The 10,569-nt window shown below is 51.2% G+C and overlaps 1 pseudogene; it reads left to right on the plus strand.

Annotated features, from left to right (window-relative positions):
- Positions 1–608, plus strand: LOC115615362 (annotated as a pseudogene).
- Positions 609–10,569: the final 9,961 nt, after the last annotated feature.

Raw genomic sequence — 10,569 nt, forward strand, 5'->3', positions numbered from 1 at the left:
ATGGCCAATTTCCTCTGGGACACCAAGGCCATCTCCTACACAGGTTGTGCTGCACAGGTCTTCTTTTTCGTCTTCTTTATTGGTGCAGAGTATTATCTTCTCACTGTCATGTCCTATGACCGCTATGTGGCCATCTGCAAGCCCCTGCACCACGGGACCCTCCTGGGCAGCAGAGCTTGTGTCCACATGGCAGCAGCTGCCCGGGGCACTGGGTTTCTCCATGCTCTGCTGCACACAGCCAATACATTTTCACTACCCTTCTGCCGAGGCAATGCTGTGGAGCAGTTCTTCTGAGAAATCCGCCTGATCCTCAAGCTCTCCTGCTCATATTCCTACCTCAGGAAAATGTGTCTTCTTGTAGTTGCTTCTGTTTAGCATTTGGGTGTTTTGTTTTCATTGTGCGGTCCTATGTGCAGATTTTCAGGGCTGTGATGAGGATCCCCTCTGAGCAGGGACGCCACAAAGCCTTTTCCATGTGCCTCCCTCACCTGATTGTGGTCTCTGTCAGCACTGCCATGTTTGCCTGCCTGAAGCCCCCCTCAATCTCCTCCCCATCCCTAGACCTGGCCATGGCGGTGCTGTACCCGGTGGTGCCTCCAGCAGCCTGAGGAACCAGCAGCTCAAGGATGCTGTGGGGAAGATGATGACTGGATGTGTTTCTGTAGTAACAAACTTCTGCATAGCAGTTATAATGTAGCTCATTGCAGGCTCAGCCTGTCCTCTGTACTTTTGGTTTTGGTGTTGGTTTTTCACTTGTGAAAATGTGTGGTTCCCTTTCTAATTCGCGCTCTGCTTTACTTTTCTGACCAAGTTGCTATGTAAACGAGGACCTGTGCTCATTTGTGTTTAAATAAACCAAAGAGACCTTCACTTACTTTTTTCCCTTTGAGATCTTTCCTCCAAGGCCTTCTGGAGCTGCAGGTTCCTGTGTGCAGAAGTGGAGGAGAGAAGAGTTCAGGCACAGCAGCATGTCCAGGGAGCACCAATGCTTGCTCTTCCAGGGCTATTCTCTTTCCACTTCCACATGCTCTTCCTGATGGTTGCATTGGTGTAAGGACTGAGTGCTCTGGCTGCTTGGTAACAGGCGTGTTTTGTGGCAGTGCTGTGAGCTCAGGCCAGGACAGGCAAAGGGCACTTTTGTGACAGAGCTGGGCTCCAAGGCAGCATTTCAATAAACAAAGGTGATCTCCTCAGGGCAGCGCCTGAACATTCAGGTTTTCTTTCACAGCTGCTCTCAAGAACACGCTCAGCAAAGTGCCCTGATGAGGCAAACACCAGTGCCCAGCTCCAGCGTGTGCCTGTGCAGGAGCGGGATACGAGCAGTGTCACTGGCACAGCCAGGCCTCCTGGCACAGAACTGAAGCTCCAGCAGAGCAGGGCCTGGTCTGTGACCTTGCTTGCTGGACTGCCTTGGCAAGGTGCCCCAGGGCAATCGCCACACACCAGCCCCTCGAAACCACCATTCCCAGCACTGGCCTCTCACCAAACCTCCAAGAAGGGACAACTCCACAGAAGGGACAACTAACGAGTAGGTCAGAAGTCTGTGTTTGCACTGTACAGGTGAGATGTAAGCGTGCACATAGTGTGCGGCCGGGGAGATGAACCCAGGTGAGCACAAACACCGTCAGCTATTCCTTGGGGTTCCATGAAGGCCAATGGGACAGACAGTGTCTTGAGGTCACTTCACTTTGACAGCAACATTCCTTGGGAACCTACCTGAATGCAGCACTGGGATGTGCTTCCGTGAGCCGAGGTCCCTGTGCCCATTCCTTGTGCCACGGGGCCCCCAGGCAAGTGCAGAGCAGGTGACACACAGCAGGGCTGAGGTGCCTCCAGCCTCTGGCAGGGGCAGCAGGAGGCCAGAGAGACACGCTGCTGCTGCTGCAGTGCACGGCTCTGCGTGTGCGAGGGAAGGACTCGTGTCTCTGAACATCCCTGAGTGCAGGAGCCTGGGCTTAAACCATGACAAGAGTGCATGAGGACAGCTCAGATGTGGACAGCACACAGGGCCCTGCCATTCCTGTGTGTGACCCCAGGAACAGCCCCCACTGTCCCAGCAGGATTCTTCTCACATGCCTTGGGCAGGCTCGTGGCAAATGCTCACATCATCCTTTCTGGATTGTGCCCTCAAATGTGTCAGAGCAATCAGGGAGGTTCTGGGGTCCTTGGAAAAGGCAGACATCAAACATTTCTTCACAAAGGGCAAGAAGGAGGCTCTGAATAATCACAGGCTGAACAACTCATGCCAGCCCCTGGGAAGGTGATGGACCAAATCCTCCTGCAGCCATTTCTGGGTGCTTGTAGGACAAGAAAGCGACTACCGAACCCATATGGGTAGGGGAAAGAAGGGCATGTTTCCTACCTGGACCATTAATAATCTCTGTATAGCCAGTTGGTGATCTCTGGACTGAAGAAAGAGATGACATAGTGGGTGGGAAGTGGGCTGGTGGATCAAGCCCAAATGTCACCAGGGGAACATTCCTCCTGGCAGCCACTTACCAGTGACACCCCTCAGTGCAAGCAGTTGGGCCAACACTGTTGAGTGTCTGTATTAACTCCCTGCCTAATATGGTGGAGTGCCTTTTCAGCTCCTTGGTGGATGGCAGCAGGAAAAGAAGAGCCTTTGAATGATCTCACCTGGTTAACCCTGCCTTGAGCAGGGTAGCCAGACAAAATGGTGTTCAAGGGTCTCTTCCAACTTGAGTTATTTCAGAGTTCAATTAGTCTTTTCCTTGGAGAGCTTGCTGGAGACAGAATAGACAGAGGAAGAAGGAAGAGCAGAAAGGCAGATGCAGAGCTAGAAAATGCAGCAGAATAAATACAGAAGTTTCTCTGTACTCAGGGCACTGGTTGGAACTCTACTGGATGAATTGAGGAGACAAGCTTACTTGTATGTGCTCGGGCTCTGGGTCACAAAGAGGGTGATGGTTGGGATTGGTGTCAGGTGGTCACTTGTGTCTCAGGAGCTCCTAATCCAGCAGGAAGCCTATGGCTGTGAAGGGGGCTGTGAGGTCACTCCTGCCTCTGGATGGGACAGGCCAACAGCAGGAGTGTGGCTGGGCAAGGGCCTGTGAGGTCACTTCTGTCTGCAGGAGCTGATAGGTCATCCCTTGGCTCGTGGCTGGCATCTGTGCTTTCAGCTCACATCTCCAGCGTCGCTGCCAGGCCAGCAGAAGGCACCTGGTTGTCACATTGCCTGTGAGATCCCCTCTGCCTGAGGACCAAGGCTCACGCCAGAAAGGGGTCTGGGCTTTGGGTTTCATGTCTCATCTGCCTGAGTACCTGGCAGCACACACACAGCTTGGTCGTGTCTATCTGAGAAGCTGCAGCACTCGCAGCATTGAAGAGCATGGTGAGGCTGCTTCCACCTGGTCATGTTTTGGGATGCCTGCTGGAAGGGTGCTTTCCCAGATGGTGGGGCTTTCCTCAGAGGTAGGAAACAGCAGGAGAGAGCAGCACTGCCACACAGTACAGCTTGGAAGGTAGAGACTGGAGATGAGGGGAAGGAATGTCTCTCAAAGGGCAGTGCTGTGGTACGAGAAGCCATCCAGAAGGAGTATGAGATCAGTCCGTGTCTTTGTGTTTCCAGGAACAGAGTGTGAGGGTGGAGAGATGTCAGTGAAGGTATGGAAATACCTTGGTGAGGGCAAGGTGGGGAAGTGGGATGGGTGTCTACAGGCTGCAGGAAAAAGAAACAGCTGTGGGATGGTGGAGGACAGCCTGTGTTGGAGATGGCAAAGGGGACAAGAGAACCCGAGTCTTTATCCCCTTGGCTATGGCAATCGTCTTTGCCACCAAGGTCTATGAGAAGACATGTTGTCCTAAGGCACTGGGGGGGCCTCACTGCCTCCTTGCACATGCCCAGTAAGGCTGGGGGTTGTCATACATTGCCCTTCCCTCAGCATCACACACCCCACATCTCACTGCCCCTGGATAGCCCCAAGCAATGTGTGAAAGAGAGGAACTGCCTTCCCTGGGGCTGGGGGTCAGGGCTTGGCCTTTCTGCTGCATCAAGCAAACCCAGGGTTTTCTCTGCATCTGATCTCCCTGCACATTCCCGTTGCCTATCTGCACTCATGGCCTCCAGTTATTCCCTCCAGTGAGTCCCTGGGAGGCTGTGCTGGTGGTGGCCTTCAGTAGGACTCATTAATGCTTCAAGATACTTTGGGTTTTTCTGCTGACTTTGCCTTATGGGAAGGTGTGTGCAATCTCCTCTCAGCACCTGAGGTTCAAGGACTCAGCACCAAATGCACCATGGGGCTCAGTAAAATGAAGCAAGCCCTAACAAACCATGTCTCTGCCCATTATTTCCTTCTAGTCTTGTAGAGTTTATTAGAGAGGTTTCCTAGTGTCGTTATGGAGAATGATTTCAAAGAGCTGATCATAGAAATGACTTTTCATTTTAAAGCATGCAGTTTATTACTGTCCTGGGTTCAGCTATAGCAGTCATTTTTCTCCTGCTTAGTAGCTGGTGCAGTGCTGTGTTTTTTAACTTTCAGCCTGGGAACAACGCTGATAACACCGATGTTTTTAGTTGTTGCTAAGTAATGTTTATTCCAACCAAGGACTTTCTCAGTCTCATGCTTTGCCAGGGAGGAGGGGAAGCCGGGAGGAAGCAGAGACAGGACACCTGACCCAAACTAGCCAAAGGGGTATTCCATACCACAGCACGTCATGCCCAGTATATAAACCGGGGGGAGTTACCCGGAAGCCCCAGATCACTGCTCGGGTCGGGCTGGGTATCGGTCGGCGGGTGGTGAGCAATTGTATCCTCTCCCCTTGTTATTTCACTAATTGTTATTATCATTGGTGGTAGCAGTAGTGGTTCTGTGTTATACCTTAGTTGCGGGACTGCTCTTATCTCAACCCGTGGGAGTTACATTCTTCCCATTCTCCTCCCCATCCCTCCGGGAGCGGGGGGAGGAAAAAGTGGGGGGGGGAGTGAGCGAGCGGCTGTGTGGTTCTGAGTTACTGGCTGGGCTCAAACCACGACAGTTCTTTTTGGCGCCCAACGTGGGGCTCGAAAGGTTGAGATAACGACAGATCTGACCAGAGTGTGTTTAATCATATTTGTGATAAGCATTCATTGTTACTACTCGTCACAATGGTGATTATTTGGCTCTCAGACGTGTTGCGCTTGATCTCAGAGTTTCAGCATGTTGTACCTTACTTACAGCCACTATTTGCTGTTTTAGCATTTATCGGCTGGGGGGCCTGGGCTAAGGTTCTTGTTTCACTGTACTTCATGGTAATGACTTGTAATACAATAGACTCATTGATCATGAAACTGGTCTGGTTTGTGCTTCCAGCGTGGCCATCACCACTATACATTGGGAGGTATATAATGAAATATTTTAGCAATTGCATATCTTTTTTTTTCTCCTCGGGGGGTAAACTTACGAAGGAAGCATTCTCTTTCACCCCCCGTTCCCCCACCAGCCTATTTGCAACAGCAATTGAGAGTTCTGAAGGTTTTAGATGGCCTGGCACATCAGTCCCACAGAAGTATAAGGCTCTAGTAGATACCGGTGCAGAGTGTACTCTGATGCCATCAAGGTATCAAGGGGTGAAACCCATTTCTATTTCTGGAGTGACAGGAGGATCCCAAGCGTTAACTATGCTGGAAGCTGAAATCAGCCTGACTGGGAGGAAGTGGCAAAAGCACCCCATTGTAACTGGTGCAGGGGCTCCATGCATCCTTGGCATAGACTATCTCAGGAGAGGGTATTTCAAAGACCCAAAAGGGTATAGATGGGCTTTTGGTATCGCTACCTTGGAGACAGAGGAAATTAAGCAGCTGTCCACCTTACCCGGTCTCTCAGAGGATCCTTCTGTTGTGGGGTTGCTGAAGGTCGAAGAACAACAAGTGCCAATTGCGACCACAACAGTGCACCGGCGGCAATATTGCACCAACCGAGACTCCTTGATTCCCATCCATAAGCTGATCCGCAGACTGGAGAGCCAAGGAGTGATCAGCAGGACCCGCTCACCCTTTAATAGCCCCATATGGCCAGTGCAAAAGTCTAATGGAGAGTGGAGATTAACAGTAGACTATCGTGGCCTGAACGAAGTCACACCACCATTGAGTGCTGCCGTACCGGACATGTTAGAACTTCAGTATGAACTGGAGTCAAAGGCAGCCAAGTGGTATGCCACAATTGACATTGCCAATGCATTTTTCTCAATCCCTTTGGCAGCAGAATGCAGGCCACAGTTTGCTTTCACTTGGAGGGGCGTCCAGTACACTTGGAACCGACTGCCCCAGGGGTGGAAACACAGCCCTACCATCTGCCATGGATTGATTCAGACTGCACTGGAACAGGGGCAAGCTCCAGAACACCTGCAATACATTGATGACATCATCGTGTGGGGTGATACAGCGGAAGAAGTTTTTGAGAAAGGGAGGAAAATAATCCAAATCCTGCTGAAGGCCGGTTTTGCCATAAAACGGAATAAGGTCAAGGGACCTGCACAGGAGATTCAATTTTTGGGAATAAAATGGCAAGATGGACGCCGCCAGATCCCCACAGACGTGATCAACAAGATAACAGCAATGTCTCCACCAACTAACAAGAAAGAAACACAAGCTTTCTTAGGTGTCGTGGGGTTCTGGAGAATGCACATCCCAAATTACAGTCTGATTGTAAGCCCTCTCTACCACGTGACCCGGAAGAAGAATGATTTCAAATGGGGCCCTGAGCAACAACAAGCCTTTGAACAAATTAAACGAGAAATAGTTCATGCAGTAGCCCTTGGACCAGTCCGGGCCGGGCCAGATGTGAAAAATGTGCTCTATACCGCAGCTGGGGAGAATGGTCCTACCTGGAGCCTCTGGCAGAAAGCTCCAGGGGAGACTCGAGGTCGACCCCTCGGCTTTTGGAGTCGGGGATATAAAGGATCCGAGGCCAGCTACACTCCCACTGAAAAAGAGATACTGGCAGCCTATGAAGGGGTTCGAGCTGCCTCAGAAGTGATCGGAACTGAAGCGCAGCTCCTCCTGGCACCCCGGTTGCCTGTGCTGGGCTGGATGTTCAAAGGCAGGGTCTCCTCTACACATCATGCAACTGATGCTACATGGAGTAAGTGGGCCGCACTAATTACACAACGAGCTCGAATAGGAAATCCCAGTCGTCCAGGAATTCTAGAAGTCATCATGGACTGGCCAGAGGGCAAAGATTTTGGGATGTCACCAGAAGAGGAGGTGACGCGTGCTGAAGAGGCCCCACCATATAATGAACTGTCAGAGAGTGAAAAGCAATATGCCTTGTTTACTGATGGGTCCTGCTGTATTGTGGGAAAGCATCGGAGATGGAAGGCAGCTGTGTGGAGTCCCCTGAGACAAGTTGCAGAAACTGCTGAGGGAGAGGGTGAATCGAGTCAATTTGCAGAGGTGAAAGCCATCCAGCTGGCCTTGGACATTGCTGAACGAGAAAAATGGCCAGTACTTTATCTCTATACTGACTCATGGATGGTGGCAAATGCCCTGTGGGGGTGGTTGCAGCAATGGAAGCAGAGCAACTGGCAACGCAGAAGTAAACCCATCTGGGCTGCTGCATTGTGGCAAGATATCGCTGCTCGGGTGCAGAACCTGGTGGTGAAGGTACGCCACATAGGTGCTCATGTACCAAAGAGTCGGGCCACTGAGGAACACCAGAATAACCAGCAAGTGGATAAAGCTGCTAAGATTAAAGTGGCTCAGATGGACTTGGATTGGCAACATAAGGGTGAATTATGTTTAGCCCGGTGGGCCCATGACACCTCAGGCCATCAAGGCAGAGATGCAACATATAGATGGGCTCGTGATCGAGGGGTGGACTTAACGATGGACACTATTGCCCAGGTTATTCACGAATGTGAAACATGTGCTGCAATTAAGCAAGCCAAGCGGTTAAAGCCTCTCTGGTATGGAGGACGATGGCTGAAGTACAAGTATGGGGAGGCCTGGCAGATTGACTATATCACACTCCCACCAACCCACCAAGGCAAGCGCTATGTGCTTACCATGGTGGAAGCAACCACCGGCTGGCTGGAAACATACGCTGTGTCCCACGCCACTGCCCGGAACACTATCCTGGGCCTTGAGAAACAAGTCTTGTGGCGACACGGCACCCCAGAGAGAATTGAGTCAGACAATGGGACTCATTTCCGGAACAACCTCATAGACACTTGGGCCAAAGAGCATGGCATTGAGTGGGTATACCACATCCCCTACCATGCACCAGCCTCTGGGAAAATCGAACGGTACAATGGGCTGTTAAAAACTACACTGAGAGCAATGGGTGGTGGGACTTTCAAACACTGGGATACACATTTACCAAAAGCCACCTGGTTGGTCAACAGTAGGGGATCTGCCAACAGGGCTGGCCCAGCCCAATCAGAACTTTTACGTACTGTAGAGGGGGATAAAGTTCCTGTGGTGCACATAAAGAATTTGTTGGGGAAGACAGTCTGGATTATTCCTGCTTCAGGTAAAGGCAAACCCACTCGTGGGGTTGCTTTTGCTCAGGGACCTGGATATACTTGGTGGGTAATGCGGGAAGATGGGGAAGTCCGATGTGTACCTCAAGGGGATTTGATTTTGGGGGAAAACAGCCAATGAACTCAATTGTACGCTGTTGCCTGCTCTATAACACTTTTATAGCCCACCAGCTAGATATCTTCCGGTCACCAGCCATTGACCCTGACTTCCCTCCGATCATCACCTCAACAAAGAATGAATTTTGAGGAAACCAGACGAGCTCAGCAGTGGCCAGATGAGTTTGGCAGTATCATCAGCAGGCAACAACCCAACACTATGTACCGTCCCTCCTGCCCTGAAAGACTATTACAAGAGATGGAGCCTGACATCATGGACTGGATGAGTTCAGCAATTTTACAGGGATTGGTCCATGGACTAGGGAACGATATCTTTCTCTGTGTGTGGGTGTGGGTGTACATATATGTGTATATATGGGACAGGGGTGATGGTGTGCTGGGAGATGTGGGATCTGAGCATGACGTGAATGGTATGGAATAAGGGGTGGATACTGTCCTGGGTTCAGCTATAGCAGTCATTTTTCTCCTGCTTAGTAGCTGGTGCAGTGCTGTGTTTTTTAACTTTCAGCCTGGGAACAACGCTGATAACACCGATGTTTTTAGTTGTTGCTAAGTAATGTTTATTCCAACCAAGGACTTTCTCAGTCTCATGCTTTGCCAGGGAGGAGGGGAAGCCGGGAGGAAGCAGAGACAGGACACCTGACCCAAACTAGCCAAAGGGGTATTCCATACCACAGCACGTCATGCCCAGTATATAAACCGGGGGGAGTTACCCGGAAGCCCCAGATCACTGCTCGGGTCGGGCTGGGTATCGGTCGGCGGGTGGTGAGCAATTGTATCCTCTCCCCTTGTTATTTCACTAATTGTTATTATCATTGGTGGTAGCAGTAGTGGTTCTGTGTTATACCTTAGTTGCGGGACTGCTCTTATCTCAACCCGTGGGAGTTACATTCTTCCCATTCTCCTCCCCATCCCTCCGGGAGCGGGGGGAGGAAGAAGAGTGGGGGGGGAGTGAGCGAGCGGCTGTGTGGTTCTGAGTTACCGGCTGGGCTCAAACCACGACAATTACTTTTCAGCAGCAGAGGTGACAGCAGTGTTCTCTGATTGATATTGAGCCAGGGTCTCTCTAAGGTAGTCGGGACTGGTTGGAGCGGAAACACACTCCTGAACTGTATGCCAAGAACAAGCTGCCACCAATGAGGTTCAGCTTCAACAAGGTGAGAAAATACCCTTGAAAGAAAAAACCCTCCTTTAGGAAACCTCTGAAATCTTCATCATTAAGTGTTCAGGTGAAACTTCTGCAATGAGTTGTGCAACTCATGAGGAGTTAAGGAAAATTCCAGGCAGAGGCATGGCTCCTCAGGGCTTTCTGTATTTGAATGAGCCCCAGGGCCTTTGTGCTGCTGAGTCCATGCACCTCAGCTACCAAGAGCAGACTCAAGAGCCCTCTCAAGAAGTCAAACTCAGAAGCAATTCCTAATTACTTGAAGCATTACTGGGCCCTGCTGAGGCCATTCCTGACAAAGCCTCCCCAGGGACTCATTAGAGCAGAGCACTGGAGGCCATGACCACGGGCAGGCAAAGGCAAAGTGCAGCAACTCTGATGCTGAGAACACCCCCTGGTTTGTTTGATGAAGGAGGATGGCCAAGCCCTGACCCCCAGCCCCTGGCTCAGGCTCTTCCTGGGGATGTGGGGAGTGTGATGCCAAGTGAAGGACAATGGGATGACACCTTCTGGCCTCCCCAAGGGGGTGCAAGGACACAATGATGCCCCATGGCCTTGATGATGATGAGTCTGCTGTTAGGCCTTTGTGGCAGGGACATCAGCCATAGCCAAGGGGACAAAGACCTGGGTTCTGTCAGGGATATTCAGCCTTGCCAGCACCCTTGGCCATTGCACCACGGCCCGTCCTGCACTGTTCCACACCTGCGCCTGTTTCCCTACAGGCTGCAGGCACCCAGAGCTCTTCCCCACCTTCTTCTCACCCCAGTATGTCCCCACCTGTGCTGGTGTCTCTCCATCCTTGCCATGTT

Source organism: Strigops habroptila, chromosome 13, assembly GCF_004027225.2.
Source record: "Strigops habroptila isolate Jane chromosome 13, bStrHab1.2.pri, whole genome shotgun sequence".
Classification (NCBI taxonomy): Eukaryota; Metazoa; Chordata; class Aves; order Psittaciformes; family Psittacidae; genus Strigops; species Strigops habroptila.